Source organism: Anser cygnoides, chromosome 1 (genome assembly GCF_040182565.1).
Source record: "Anser cygnoides isolate HZ-2024a breed goose chromosome 1, Taihu_goose_T2T_genome, whole genome shotgun sequence".
Taxonomy (NCBI): Eukaryota; Metazoa; Chordata; class Aves; order Anseriformes; family Anatidae; genus Anser; species Anser cygnoides.
In genome coordinates this window covers 51509904-51526427 of record NC_089873.1, presented here as the reverse complement: position 1 = coordinate 51526427, position 16524 = coordinate 51509904, and the positions used below count along the sequence as shown (strand labels likewise).

General features: G+C 33.2%; 1 long non-coding RNA gene across 4 annotated transcripts in view; it reads left to right on the top strand.

Annotated features, from left to right (window-relative positions):
- Positions 1-16524, top strand: part of LOC106041521 (uncharacterized) — a 78301-nt gene that overhangs the window by 56231 nt on the left and 5546 nt on the right. For all 4 annotated transcript variants that reach the window (XR_010830912.1, XR_010830913.1, XR_010830911.1 and 1 more), the window contains 2 exons: positions 2779-3067; positions 16276-16331. This is a non-coding gene — a long non-coding RNA (uncharacterized lncRNA). The remainder of the gene's footprint in view (positions 1-2778; positions 3068-16275; positions 16332-16524) is intronic.

The window sequence follows — 16524 nt, the reverse complement described above, 5'->3', positions numbered from 1 at the left end:
ATCTAAATTTTCCTTTCCTTTTCCTTCCTAATGTCATCTTACTATGAAAACTTATATAATACACAAAAATATGAGGTCTATAGGTCTTTTCCTCTTCTTTCTGAAACATCTTATTTTGACTATTGTTAACAAAAAGCAACTCCACTTTTTTTTTTCCTAGCAAAAACAACCAGCTGTTTTAAACCTGTGTTTAGGATATAACACAACTAAGTTTTCAAAAACCGTCAAGCCAGCCTCCATTAGTGTGTAAGTAACAATGAAATCAGTCATAGAATAGGACCAAAATAATTCTGGAGCAGACTACAAGTAATTAGACTCTTTTCCTCAGTAAACTTGATTTATATAAACGATATTTCTTCTTTTTGAAAATCCTTTTTTTTTTTTTTTTTTTTTTTTAAGGAATCTGAGAAAAGCCGGATATATCTAAAGATCTCAAACACCAAAGAGAAATGCCACTTTCTTTTTTTTGTATCCAATACCTAGAATGTACTGTCTCCTAATCTTTTCAGGGTTAGAAACGGAAAGAATTTGTCAAAATCCTCCCTACCAATATGAAGTGAAAAGTGATTTTCACTTTTTCATAAATGAAGTGAAAGTGATTTCTGATCTACTTTTGTGTATATAAATGAGAAATGAGATTTCTGAAACTATGCAGTTTCTTAATCTAGGAGAAAAGTAAACACAAAAGTAAAGTTTAAAATTTAAACAAAAATTTACTCAGGCTAATAGTAATGTGTCAACTTTTAAAGAGTGGGAGTGATCAAACAACTGGAACAATTTACTAAAGAATGTAATGATTTCTTTGTTACTTCGAGTCTTAAGAGAAATCAATCATTTGAAAGAACATGCTTATTTTCTGCAGAAAATGTAGCCTTTATTTTTATTTTTTTTTCTTCATGAGAAATTCCCACATATATTTTGCAATAGGTTGAACCAAGTTTTTCCATATAGATCTCTCTGGAATGTAAATTCTTAATAAAGAAAAGAGAAAAGAAAGAAAATAAAAGAATTCAAAGATGCAACATTTGAAAATTCACTGGTCACTTCAGTGTCCATGTAAACCTCACTGAAAAACTAAAAATTGTTAAATTATTTTTAAAAATAAATTATTAAAGAAAAAAATATTGGGAATTCTTTTGTACCCCATTTTTAAAGTGCACTTTTGTGTTTGTTAGTTGTTTATTTTTACTGTAAAAATGTTTCCATGCCTTGCATCAGTTACATGCTCAGTAATCAGTTGATCTACACTAGAGTGTAGATCAAACTACAAATGAGATGGATGCTTTTAAAGAATTCACAATGACTGTAGCTGAGTTAAGCATGTAGGAGGCATTAGGAATTGCATAACTTTCTGTAGTCAACAAGGAAAAACTGCAACTCCAGTGCCAAACTTTATGTGTGTGTGTTTCATTTTAGGAGTACTTATATAAAACTATTTGATTTATTTTACTATCTCTTGAGTAAAATAAATAAATAAATAAATAAATAAATAATAATAATAATAAATAAAAGATGTGAATTTAAGGACTATTTATAAAAACAAACAAACAAGCAAATTTGAAATTCTGAACTATTTCCTTATTCCATGGTGATAAACCGTCTTTACAATCTACAGATATACTCAATGTTACCTCACAGTTTTTTTTTTGTTTTTTTTTTTTTTTCTGCTGTAAGTGAAAATATAGCTTTCTTAAATATCTATAATCTGTATATGGAAGCTGTAACTAAATCATAACATCATGAGAAAATGACCACAGAGATTTGTAAATAACCCACAATGGTTTTGTGAAGTGCATAGTAGACTTTAGATTTTTCTTATAACCCCCCCAAATTATTACTGTCTTTAGTCTTCAGCTTATATATACATTAAAAGATAACCACCAACAAAGTTAAATGTATATGTATGTATGTATGCATTGGAAATCTGTGTTGGGAGAGCTGTATATCATTCAAATACTGAAAGCTTTCCTTCCTGTACAGACACTGCAAAGAAAAATAGAAAAATCATTCAATTTCATCCTCAGGGAGTGTTATCTATTTAAGGCTGCCTAATGTGGAAAAAGTCCTGAGTAAGCACAGCAAAATATAGTGGTTTTAATCTCCAAGACACCTTTAAAGCTATATAAAAGGATTATTGCTTTTATGAGCTTCTTTTAATACTGTATCAATATTGATCTTGTCATGCAATTATAAAAGACTCCCCAAACCTTTTTTCCTGGTGGTGGAATAGAATTGTTTCAGAATTACTTATAGGTGTGTGGGTTTTTTTGGTTTGTTTGGTTGGTTGGTTGGTTTTTTTAGTAAGCAAGAATGAAACGTGTTCAGATTTTTCTTTCAGTTTAGCACTTTTCATGTCCTCCAACTATAGTCACAAAGAAAATCTAATTTATTTTCCGTGAGTATAAAGTAAGGGCCAGAGTCAATAAAATTGCCTTCCAACATCTTAGTCACAAACACTGGATAAAAACAGGCAAAAGAATTTGAATGATTATATTTACATTTAATTAACATTTGGCAGCCTAGCAAACTCTCTGGTGGTTAGTACCTGGATAATGCCAGATATCTATTTCCAGGATAGGAAACTGGTTCATTTGACAGTGGTTTTCTATCTTTAAAAGAAAGTCCAAGACCATGACATACAGCTGAAATAAATACAGTTAAATATGCATCTTCTTTCTTATAATCTGCAGAAAAATACTAAAAGTAGTTATTTTTGTTTTGTGAATATATATATATATTTCTAGGTCTTTCCTTCTTTTCATTCCTATTTTTTTCTAGGTCTTTGCTGAGAAGCTCGGAAATACCACACTGTCAAAGAGAACAATGGGAAGAAATGCCTTCAAAACTCAACTCATTTGGGAGAATATATTTCAGTGCCTCAGGGCCATACACAGCATTCTATGGCGTAGACTAGTACTGGGGCATACCCCTCATAACTCTTGCTTCAGAAAGTCTTCTATGTATATAACACACTCATACATGCATAGATACACAGAGCACAGCAAGAATCTAATAAAAATAACCATTATGATCTGATGTCAAACTGAAATCATGGAAAATTTGCTAGGTAAGTACTAAACAATATTATAATAATAAGTTCTATACAATTAATTGAGATGCTTGATGAACCTGATCTCCTTCTATGACAAAGTGACGTGCTTGGAGGATGAGGGAAAGGTGGATGAGGGAAAAATAAGAAACAGAGTGGCCAGCAGGGCTAGGGAAGTGATTGTCCCCCTTTATTCGGCTCTGGTGAGGCCGCACCTCGAGTACTGTGTTCAGTTTTGGGCCCCTCACTACAAGAAGGACATGGAGGTGCTCGAGAGAGTCCAGAGAAGGGCGACGAAGCTGGTGAGGGGTCTGGAGAACAAGTCTTATGAGGAGCGGCTGAGGGAGCTGGGCTTGTTTAGCCTGAGAGAAGAGGAGGCTCAGGTGGGGGTTGGATGTTAGGGGGAAGAACAACTTTACCGAAAGGGTTGTTAGGCATTGGAATGGACTGCCCAGGGAGGTGGTTGAGTCACCATCCCTGGAGGTCTTTAAAAGACGTTTAGATGTAGAGCTTAGTGATATGGTTTAGTGGAGGACTTGTTAGTGTTAGGTCAGAGGTTGGACTAGATGATCTTGGAGGTCTCTTCCGATCTACATGATTCTGTGATTCTGTGACTCTTTTGAAATAAATACAGCATTATTTTATACTGTCATGTTCTCAAGTGAAAAAAAAATCATATATATATGTATTTTTTTTGTACAGAATAAATTCAGTTTGTTTACTCTTCCCCAGAAAAGTCAAATTTACTTTTTTTCTAATTTTTTACTAAACGCTCATGGGAATTTGGACAAGTTTCATTTGAAAATAAATCTATACATATTTCTTTACAGTACACTTTACCTTCTCCTGTTAATGGAGCAAATACCAAATATACAATAATTGCGATCATGAATATGACAGACTTCTCAGTTAAATTTTGATTACTTTCACAGAAAAAAAAAAAAAAGACTATTTTCTCTTTGCAAACAGTAATTTCCATATGCTTTCGAGGAGAAGCAAATCTTACGTAGTTTACTTAGAATATATTTAGCCCATTCTTTGCTTGCCTTTGGCACATGCTATTAATTCCTATAATAAATGATGAAATGCTCCATCATTCTACTGTATTTTCAAGTATGTACTATATATTTACATATTAAGGTGATTTTCAACATAATTTATCAAGTCAATTCACTGGTCCTATAATAATAAATATATTCTGTAGGGCTAATTTCAAGACAAAGTAGTCATTTCATTCTTCAGCGTAAATGATTAGACTTTTAAACTCACTGAATCTGTTTTCAAAACGCTGAATGAATTTTAATGAATTCCATTATTAAATACAAAAACTTATTAAAGACTTAGACTGCTAAGTAAGAACATTCAAAATAGGAAATGATAAAAGTAAGATTATTTGTGTAACAATACATATAGATCCTTTCTGCATACAGATTTAAAGATAAACTCTGGTTATAGTCAATTAGATTGACTTTTTTTTTTTCCTTAGCTCTATGTTCAATAACATTTAAGACAATGGCTGTGACCTGCTTGCTCACATGGTTAGATCTGCTGAAATTAACAGAAATATGAGATCAGATTTCATATAAATAGATGAAATAACATAAAATCTCTTTAAATTTAGGTGTTATCCATTAATTATCACTCTAATTTTCCAATAAAAGCTGAAAATATCATATGTGAAAAAAAAAATGTGGTAAAGCTACCTGAAAAGTTCATAAAAATGTCTAGGGTTGTAGACTTAATAAACTCCTGATTGCTCAAGTCCCATTTGCACAATTCACTATGATTAAGTAATACTACAGTGTAGAAGAGTAAAAACTTGACTAAATTAAACTAAACTAAGATAAAAGGAACTTATTAATGCACTATTAAAAAACAACTGTGTTTCCTGTGAGTGAAAAATTATTCAGAATCAAAGTATGTTTCTGTAAATATCTAAGCCATACATGTTTTCTTTCTACCTTCAGGTTTCTTAGAGTGAAAAAAAAATAAATATATTAATTTAAAAAAGTAGAACTAACATCTGACTTAATGAACACATTTGTGTAAATCAGCTTGAAAATGGTAACTAGCTGAAGAAGGAACATATTCTAGGAAAGGACTATGCACTTCTTTATCATTATTTTGGAAATAGGAGGGTTTTTCCTTAGGAAGACTATCAGGAAACTTTTTTGTTAGTCCTGAACATCCCTGCATAAAACTAAATTACAGCAACTTGTTTGCTGTGGTGAAGTGCAGAAGGAAGGTACAAGTCAGTATAGCTCATCCTCTGAGCCCCTGCTCTAAACAAATGTGACATTGGAGACTATGTAGGTAGAAGTCTGTTGGAGATTAGAATTTAAGAAATTGTTGATCTTGATCTTTTTTTTTTTTTTTTAGGTAAGCATTTATTATCCTTCCACCCTTCCACCTGTCTTTGATTCAAGGCAAAACTGCTAGAATATCCCTGTATTCTCCCTCTGTCTCACTTCCTACTTACTGCTTTAAATATTCTCTACATGCTACATACACATATTTCCCTACAATATATTTTGCTTGTGCTGGAATCCAAGATAATTAGGAGTTTGAGAAAAATTGCTAGCTAAGTTGACTGTTTAAAAGCAGTGGGCACAGCTCTTTCCACCACATGCCAACCCTCCAAAAGATGAGGACAACTGGCTATAGTAATCCTTTCTGCAGTCTCCAAGACTGAGCCCTTTTGTATATTTATCTGCAGGTTAGGATTAATGAAAAAGAGTTTGAACAGCAGGATTTGCCTGGCTTAATTCAAATGGAATTTTTCTGGTCGATGATGAAAATGTGTGTGAAATGAAAAGCATACTGAAGCTGCCTATGAAGTACTATCTTACTGCTAAGCTTTCAAAGAATACTTTTCATATATTGATCTTCTACTTCTTTGGGTGTGCAGTTAAGTGTGATTTCAAATAGAATGGAAGTCTCAGTATCTTTAAAATATAAAAGAGTGGATCAGCTTTTTCCTTCAAACAAATTTTTAAGAAAACTGTGAAAAATTGTCACATAGTGTCCTTTTATATACAGAAAACATCTGAAAATCTTGCTGCTGTAAATTTTTTCAGTATGAATTATAATTCACCAATTATGTTACTCTATAGAGACACTAACCAAGGCACAAGTAATCCACTGTTAAACAACCATCTCTCAAACTTTACGCCTTAAAAAATTGGATTTCTCATTTGACCACCGTCATGGTTTCAGCTGGGACAGAGTTAATTCTCTTCATAGTAGCTGATATGGTACTGTATTTTGGATTTAGGGCGAAAATAATGTTGATAACACACCAATGTTTCAGTTGTTGCTGAGTAATGCTATCAGCAGAGTATTGACTAAAAGCTTCTTTCAGGATACAAAAAAAGAATAAATTCTTAGAACAAAGCTCATTTGTTTTTCAGAATATAAGTCTAGCCCTGATTGTCATAACTAGTTTTTGTTTTTATCATTTTATCATACTTTTATCATTTATTAACAATGACAATACTCTATATAATTTTTCGCCTCACTTACTGAGGCTACACAGTCATTACAAGAAGGCAGAATTTCCTGTTTAACCAGGACTTACCAAAATTAAAGGAGCTATAAATTGAAGAGATCCCAAGAGGCAAACCAAGCAGTTGGTTATGTGACCATAAAATGAAAGGAAGGAATCTTTGGTTGCATTTCCTTTAAAGTTCATAATTATGTTTTTCAAAAACAATAGTAGTCTGAGAAAATTAAAACTTGATCTAGCGTTCCATTTTACCTAAAAATACCTCTAGAAGGAGAACAAAAACTGTAATTCTTCCTATGTAGGGTTAAAAAATTAGTCAACTAACTCTCTCCAAGGGCCAGTCTAGAAAATGTATTGTTTCACAATTCCAAAAAACGCACATAGGATTTACTTATCTTTCAGAACATTTAATTTAAAAACTCTATTAAATGTGAAACATGTTAAAATCAGCTTGCACAATCTCTTATTCCCGTCTTCCCACTTTAAACACACTTCAAAGTAAAACTGAGTTTACCATCAAACTAGAGATTATGGCAAAATGTGATTCTTGTGACATGACAAAAAGTAAATGCGGTTTAGCAGAAAAAAATAGATAAATGGTTTTGACTGCATGCTCTCTGGATTGCTTAACATCCACAGAATAAAAGAGAGTTGGAATAAGAAATCACTGAGAAAGAACTGGTATTCCATTTTTGCAGGTTGCCACTCTTTAGTAAGGCAAGTAATAACTTTTAAGTGGTAATAAATCAAAAAGGAGCATTTATTCTTAGGTGATTAATGGAAAGACGTATTGGTTGGGACATTAAATGAAAGGCCTTATCAAATACTTAAATTTATCAGTCATTGAAAAAGCATACTTCTTTATTCCGACACAAACTGCCAAGGAGTGATTTAAATTAGTCTGTATTAGAATCTTCGAAATGCAATTCAGCCTGCATTTTAACGGTAATGAAATGGTTCCTTTATTACACTGATATCTGGCTGCTTAACTGCTGTAGTTGTGGGAGCCCATTCACACAAAGCATAACCAACATAATTGATTTTCTCCCCCAGTTTCAAAACCAGGTGAAAACAATTTTCTCCACTGCAGACTTGTTTGGGAAATAAATGTAAATAATCTGTACCTTGATGTAAACCTTGTATCAGTAAACAACTTGTTTATCTTACAATGTCTAAGATACTCAATACACATCACTCAGCTGAATACATTTTTTCTTCACAGGTAAGATGAACGTACCTTCTTTGTACCTTCTTTATACCTTCTAAGGTACAAAGAAGTACGTACACGCGCACACACGCGTGCGCGCGCGCACACACACACACACACAAAGCCACTGAGAAAAAAGCTGTGTGAGGAAAAGTTGTGACAAGGCTTGGGGCCTATGTTTAAACTCAGGACCCTGGCCCTGGCCTGCTCTGTGTTGCAGACATGCCCACTCCCATCCTAGTATGCTTCTGCTGCTCCCTGCAGCAAAGCATCACTATATGAAGTCTTGCACAAACTGCAACTGTACTTTTGTTGCAGACCAAAGGTTGCAATAATTGGGACTGTTTTGGGTATGTATTTAGTAGCAATGGAAGAGTCAGTATATTTTTCCAACCCTCCCAGTACCTGAGACGACATGACTGAGAAGAGGGCCAAACTCATTACTAAAGCACACTATAGGGGCCACAAAATAATTATCATAAACTGAAACAGGAGATGATCTGACTCAATATCAGAAAAAGGTTTTTGCTAGGTTGCCTAAAGATACTGTGTAGTCTTCATCCCTGGAAGCTGTAAAGATCCAACCAACCAAAGCTCTAAGCAAACTGCTCTGATGTCAGAGCTAGCCCAGCTTTAAAGCAAGAGGTTGGATTGGAGACTGAGATCCTGCCCAGCCTCAATTACTCTTTTGTCTCAAGAGGGGAGAACACAACTTTTGAAGGGGGAGATTAATTTGTTTACTTCTTTCCACGTGAAAGTCTGGGGTGTTCATTAATATTTCTTTGATAATTTTTGGAGAGAATTTGGTAAGAATGATCTCTCTAGAGACATTCAGTTCTTAGTGTTTTGGCAGTGTGCCTGCCAAAACATGGGCTCTGTTGGATGGATATTTTTGAGGGGAGGAGAGGTATTTCCCCACTCCTAAAGCATTCAGAGTCAATAGAACATACTTCATTCAAACAAGGTTAAAAATAAAATATAAAAATCACTCTACTAATAATTCACCAATTCCTAACAATATTCTAATGTCTAAATGTTTTCTCTCACTTTTTTTTCACTGTTTAATTGCTGCAAATTGAGTTGTTGTTGCTGTTTTCTCAAACTGTTTATTGTTGTAAAGTGTTTATTGCAATTATGAACTTATGGCATGACCCACAGCTAATACAACACATTAATTTCTCCTAGTAGTTTGATTATTAAATAGACAAGTTGGTGATTGCCTCATTTTATCTGTAGACTGACGAGAAAATGGATGGTACCATCATAAAAGTTCTGTGCACTCGAAAAAAATGCACTGGGCTGACATTTTCTTGCCTTGACTGAATTCCTTGAAATGACTTGATTCACAAAACAAAGAATACTGCATGTGTTTTACTGTGCATATGAAAATAAAATAAAAGTTCTGACATTTTCCTTACTGATATATTTCATACATTTCATGTGAAACTTGAATCGGGTCAGATTCAGTTCATTTCTGTGCCACATAAGATACTTTATATTTTTCTAGGAGAAGGCCTGTTTGCAAATAAGTGCAGTTATGCTTATTCAAATAGTGATCAATGCATTTTTTTTGATTTGTTCACTTAATTTTCAGTTTTCTGAAATACTTAATAAGCACAAATAGATATTATACTTATCTAAATATTTGACAGTACAACTAACCATACCATTTTATGTTCATAAAACAATTGTTTCCTTTACAAGAAATCATGATTAAATCATCACATCAGTTAGTATTTTGTTAACAATTAAAAGTTACAGAAAATTTCAGTCTCTAGTCCTATTATTTTCAAATATGATGGGACTGTAGTGATACCCAAACTGGAAGCAGACACAGACAAATAATGTATTCCTCAACCACCTGCAAGTAGAAGTACCATAAGGAAAAATACATTCTGCTGAGATGTAAAACTATTTGCCCACTTAATACAATATGTAACAGAATGTATAAACAAGCCTCAAAACCAATACTTAATTTACCAATATACATGGGGTTCACTTAGCCAGGATTATACTGTAAACAGTGTATATTAGTTATTGGAAAACTAAGAGCTTTCACAGTTTAGGTATAAAAATCAGAAAAGTTAAAATTCTAAATTAATCTATTTTGATATTCACACAAATATTTTTTTATTATTTTTTTCACTTTCTTTGTTCCACTGATGTGGAACTTCCACTTTTCAAGATCTATTTTTTTTTTTTTTTTTCCTAACATTGTAGTCAGTGAGATGTCTCAAGGAACAACATTCAATGGCTGCTTCAGTAGGGAGTGACAGAATCAGTCCAATCTCTTCTGACATTATTCTACTTACAACTTACAGTGGCCCAGGCAAAAATCTCAATGAACTTTCCGTTTCAAGAGAAGGGGGTTTACTGCTGAAAATTTATCTTATGATGGATTATTCCTTGTTAGAAGGATAAAAAGCTTCCAAAAGGCTCTATGTAAGTAAGTAGATCTAAACGAATATGTTGTTTGGACTCTTTAATTTGGTTCTATTAAAAAAAATAAAAAAATAACATAAAAAAAGGTAATCGACTCACTAAATTAAATCAATAAACAATTAAGAACCTTTACAGTGATATACCCCACAAGAAATCTATATAAAAGTGCAATATATGGAAATCAATAAAAGCTTTATTTTAGTTGGTATTTGGTCTTCTGAAATTTAGTTGACATGCAGGTTCAACCCCTAAACATCTTTGCAATTCCAAGCAATGGAATGATTATATATTTGCCATTGCGTAATACTTTTCCTTAGGTAGCAAGACTTTTCTTTTATTTGTAGTTAAAAAAAAAAAAAAAAAAAAAAAGCACCACAGCTTTTTATAGCTTCAAATAAACATAGCACCTTCTTATCATTAGAAAAAAATGTCTAAAACATCATAGGAATTTGAAAATTTGATGCAAATGTTTAACTGAGGGGTGTGAGTGGAAACAGCACATTTTTTCATCTAACAAACCTCAATATTTATCAATATCAAGCATCACATAACTGAGTTGTTTACTCTGCTTTTACTGTCTTATTATAAAGCAGAGTACTTTCATTTTTCTTAAAACAAACAAACAAACAAACAAACATTTACAATCTTGAATCAAATATATTCTAGCTGCTTTATTCCGAAAATTTTGATTCCTTAAAATACCTCTAAATATGTTCTCACTTATCAGTGCATATAAATATCTGAAGGGAGGGTGTCAAGACGATGGGGACAGACTATTTTTGATTGTGGCCAGCACAATGAGAAGCAACAAACTAAAGCACAGGAAATTTCAGCTGAATATGAAAGGGCACTTCTTTACTGTGAGGGTAACAGAGCACTGGAACAGGTTGCCCAGAGAGGCTGTGGAGTCTCCTTCAAAACCTGCCTAGATGCGATCCCGTGCAATGTACTGTAGGTGACCCTGCTTGGCAGTGGGGTTTGGACTAAATGATCTCCAGAGGTCCCTTCCAACCTCAACCATTCTGTGACTCTGTGATTCTGTGATTCTCAGCATGAACAATTTTGTATTGCTATATGTGCTTGGCTACCCAGAACAATGCATCCTATTTAATTGAAAATGTTTAAATGAAAGTAAATTTTTTTTGTGCTTCATTTTTAGTAGAAAAATGATTGTCTAATACACATTTAATTTTTTAACAACAACAAAAAAAAAGCATATTTTTAAAACCAAGCATGTGAATGTTTTTCTTGACCAAAGATTTCAATAGTAAGCATGTGCTTAAATGTTTTGGAGAAACAGAACTGAAGTTTTGTTAAAATTTTACCACAAGAACAAACCTGTTACAGAAAATATCCGATTATAAACCACCTGGACAAATATTTATTGGGACTCACTTCAAGTTAAAAGAGAAGCATAACCAAAAAGGTAACCAGATAAAAGGTAACTGACCACAGGTAGTTTTGGGTCTGATCTGATTTTCAGAAAGATTTTCAGCTCCTGTTCATTTACCTGAAGTTCCCAATACCTCTGAAAAATCAGGTAATGCGAGGGGATGGAATTATTTCTTGTTGGATAGTACTAACACAAAGTCGTAATAAAGAAATAAAGATATATATAAAAGATATTTATTCTTTTTCTAAAATTATTTTAAAGCGATATTTAAGTAAAGGAACAAAGGTAATTTATCTCTCTGAGGGAGGGAGCTACATTTGTCTCACTAACCAGGTACACAAACAACTTGTCAAATGGTGCCTAGTATAGTTTATTGCTTGAATAGTTTGGCAGAGGAAAAACAAACAAACAAAAAAAAAAACCCACAAGTTTTGTGACCTTCCTGAAGCTTTTGCACTGTGGATAATTTCTTCTGAGTAAAAAATAATCAGGATACAGAATTGTACAGCATAGGTATCTGATCTCATTTCATCATTATGGTACAAGTAGTGATTCGTACGAAGATTACACTTTGATTTTAATTTAAATGGATTTTACTGGTAAATAGGATTTTGTTATGCTTCATAAGAATACAGTTCATGAAGTGAGCTGAATTGCCTACCTTTACAAATTGATATGGATCAGAAGAGAAACTTCATTTCATGCAACCTTTGAAATACCCATACAGAAATGTAAAACTTATTCTTGAAGTCATCTGTGGCTCTAATGCATTAAGAATCATTTTTATCTAACCAGATGCAAAAGTTTTGTATTTAGCTTGCTATTTACCTATCATATTTTCTGTTTAATTTTCTTCTCTAATATCAAACAGTATTAAAAGTATAATCTCCATTACATTTCTAAAAATATTTCCATTAATTTCTTTTTTAATTACACTCATTCTACATATGCCTGAATTTCCTGTTGTATTCCTATGCCTTCTTCAAGCTAACCTCCTTCAAATTAATTTGAAACAACTCTTCACTCATGAGATAATCAGTATTAACTTCATAAAAAATATAATTTTATTTTTTGCTTTTGTTTTTGTTTTCCTCTGGAAACTTATACAAAATGGAATATAGTTGCCTTGTTTTATGTTTCTCAGAGGATTCTGCATATAATTTTCTTCATATTTTTCACTCACAGTATCACAGATTTCTAGGTTGGAAGAGACCTCAAGATCATCGAGTCCAACCTCTGACCTAACACTAAGTACTCCACTAAACCATATCACTAAGCTCTACATCTAAACGTCTTTTAAAGATCTCCAGGGATGGTGACTCTACCACCTCCCTGGGCAGCCCGTTCCAATGCTTAATAACCCTTTCGGTAAAGAAGTACTTCCTAACATCCAACCTAAAACTCCCCTGTCGCAACTTTCGCCCATTCCCCCTCGTCCTGTCACCAGGCACGTGGGAGAACAGACCAACCCCCACCTCGCTACAGCCTCCTTTAATGTAACTGTAGAGAGCGATAAGGTCGCCCCTGAGCCTCCTCTTCTCCAGGCTGAACAAGCCCAGCTCCCTCAGCCGCTCCTCATAAGACTTGTTCTCCAGACCCCTCACCAGCTTCGTCGCCCTTCTCTGGACTCGCTCGAGCACGTCCATGTCCTTCTTGTAGCGAGGGGCCCAAAACTGAACACAGTACTCGAGGTGCGGCCTCACCAGAGCCGAGTACAGGGGCACAATCACTTCCCTAGACCTGCACTCAGACCATAAAAATTTAAATGTAAAAGCTATATGTGTCAATGTGGTTTTACCTACACATTTTAAATATGGCTTTCTATCATAGATAACTATATTTTAGCTGTAGTCACATATTCTAATCCAAAATTGCTTTTTTTCTTTCCCCACACCAGAAAACCAAAGCATTTTAAAAGGTCAAATTTTACAAAGTGGTCAAACATACAATTAATTTTGATCATAAATTTAAGGTGCATTTTTCTGATACCGACACCTCCCTGCATTAGTAAGTGTCTTGAAGCACTGCTATGAAAAAAAGCAATGTAGCTTAAGTGAAGGAAGTATAATAAAATACCAGTCAGTTTCGTCTTACTATTATATCTGTATGCAAGGGGATTAAAGTTAATGTTTACTTTCTTATAAACATAAAAATGAAAATATATTGTTCTTCCTGAGACCACACAGAGCTACGTTTGTCGTCAATAAAAATATTGTGAGTGCTGTTGCCTGGCAACCTTCATGCAAGGAAAATTGTATTCCTGAGCACAATTTAAACTGTAATGTAAGATTCTAGGATACCTATAAAATGTTGATACTGTGTTATTTCTATGAAATGCACTCAGAATCCTATAAAAAACACTCAGAATCCTATAAAAAAGTCAGCCATTTTAAATTAATATTAAACATTTTAAATGTTTATTGAAAAAAACTAATATGAAAATAAAAAAAAATATTTTTAAAAATGATTTCAACAACAACAACAAAAAGAAATCCATCATTAGACACTAGTGAAAACACACTTAGGTCCATGATCAACCCTGAGATGTTATTGATTCAAAAAATTATACCGTGATTTCATTTTTAATTTTTAAAGGCAAATATTGCTACCTGAAAGAGAGAGATTATTTTATAAAAGCATAAAGAGTACATCAGTGTTTGGAAAAAAAAAATCATATGTAGATATCTCAGTAATATTAATGCTATATTCTGTATTAGTTAGACATCCTACCAAGCTTCAGACATTCACAAGATGGCTCCATCATAGTTATGTTCACTCTTTGTGAAAACTTATGTTATCTTCTATTTTCTTAAAGATAAAAATAATCAGAATTGAAAGTGTCCATGTTTTGTACAATCACATAAAAATGCTAAGGGAGATATTCTGGTATAGAAACTGGCAGAAATGTTGGCTTCATCCTTAAATATAATCAACATATAGAAACAGATAAGCAAGTTCTCAATTACAATGAAAATCTCATGCAAGGAAAAGCAATAATATTTAAGTAGTGCCTTCTATTTCTCATGTTATCCCTTTATGATTAAGAAAAAAATATCACTTTCAATATCATCAATATCATTAATATCATCATCAATATCATAACTTTTTCTGTTGTTAATTGAGGCTTAAAATAAATTAGAAATAAATTACTCTAGTGATTTCTAGGCAGCATTTTTTAACTGAGTGTCTACAACAGCCATGTGCACAAGTATATATTAATAACAATAATTCTGAAAACTGCTCTATTTTTAATGCAATATTTTTGTGATATTAATGCAATATTTTTGTCCCATCAGAACAGAGACACTTGGATTCCATTAGGCAAATATTTAAAATATATTTAATTAAACTTTGATAAGTTATATGCCCAACGTTAATGAAAAATTAGTGCTTCCTTTGAATAATTTTATCTTCTCTTTGTATAGTCTTCTCTTTATAAAGTTTGACTAACTCAAGACCTTAGACTTATTGGATGGATTAGAGTGATAAAGACAAGATGTTATTCAGAGATGCTATTCACCACCATCAGTTATTATGTGGTTTGCCAGTTATTATGTGTTTCTTTTATTTATATGTATGTCTAATTTTAGCAAAAAACAACGGGAGTGGTGCCTTCACAATATAAAAACGATAATAAGATACTTGAATGCATCTAGAGGAGGGCAAGGGTAAAATAGCTGGAAGGCACGTCCTCCGAGGAGAAGCTGAGGACACTTGGGCTTTCTAGTCTTGAGAAAAGTAGGCCAAGAAGTGATCTCATTGCTGTTTACAACTTCCTGAGAAGGGAAAGTGAAGAAGGAGGTGCCAGTCTTTTCTCCCTTGTAACCAGTGATAGGACACCTGGGAATGGCACAAAGCTGCACCAGGGGATGTTCAGACTGGATATTAGGAAAAATTGTTTTACTGTGAGGGTGGTCAAATACTGGAACAGACGTCCTAGAGAGGTGGTTGATATCTTATGTCTGTCAGTGTTCAAGAGGCATTTGGATAATGCTCTTAATCATAATGTTTTAACTTTTGGTTAGTCCTGGAGTGGTAAAGCAGTTGGACTTGATGATATTTGTAGTTCCCGTCTGATTGAACCATTCTACTCTATTCTATTCTATTCTATTCTATTCTATTCTATTCTATTCTATTCTATTCTATTCTATTCTATTCTATTCTATTCTATTCTATTCTATTCTATTCTATTCTATTCTATTCTATTCTATTCTATTCTATTCTATTCTATGCTATGCTATGCTATGCTATGCTATGCTATGCTATGCTATGCTATTCTATTCTATGCTATTCTATGCTATGCTATGCTATGCTATGCTATGCTATGCTATGCTATTCGCTATAAAAAGAAATAGTCACTTGAACTATATTTGATGCCAAATCTGCTAAATATACAAAGAGATATGATAGCCAAAAATGTGAAATATTCTCTAAACTTTCTGCCTTTGATAGCAGCACTCACTTCCATCTGTTAGTCCCAACTGAGAGGCTTCCTAGCTAGCTCCAGCTATTTCAAGTTTAGGGATTACTATACTATAAACTAATCTATTTAGACTCCTCAAAAATCTATGCATAAACTTTTTTAAAAGATCTGTAGGAAGCAGCTATTTTTATCTTAGATAGTTGTTTTAGGCTGGAATGATTTACTGCATACCTTCATATCTCCCCTGGCCCTACAGAGAACAAAGAAGACTGTCTCATGCTTGCCACTCCTAAACTTGATGTTTTATCTCAGGTGAGAACTATGATTATTAAATACTTTGTTATGTATGCAAACACAGATTATAAATGGTACATATGTTAATTAGTATTTATGGCTGAAAATTGAATAATTTTGTTAATTAGTGAGAAGAAATTGACATTTATTAACTTTTCTATCTTATTCAAATTCCTTTGAAATTCTTATTTCCCTTGTCTAACCCAGCTCC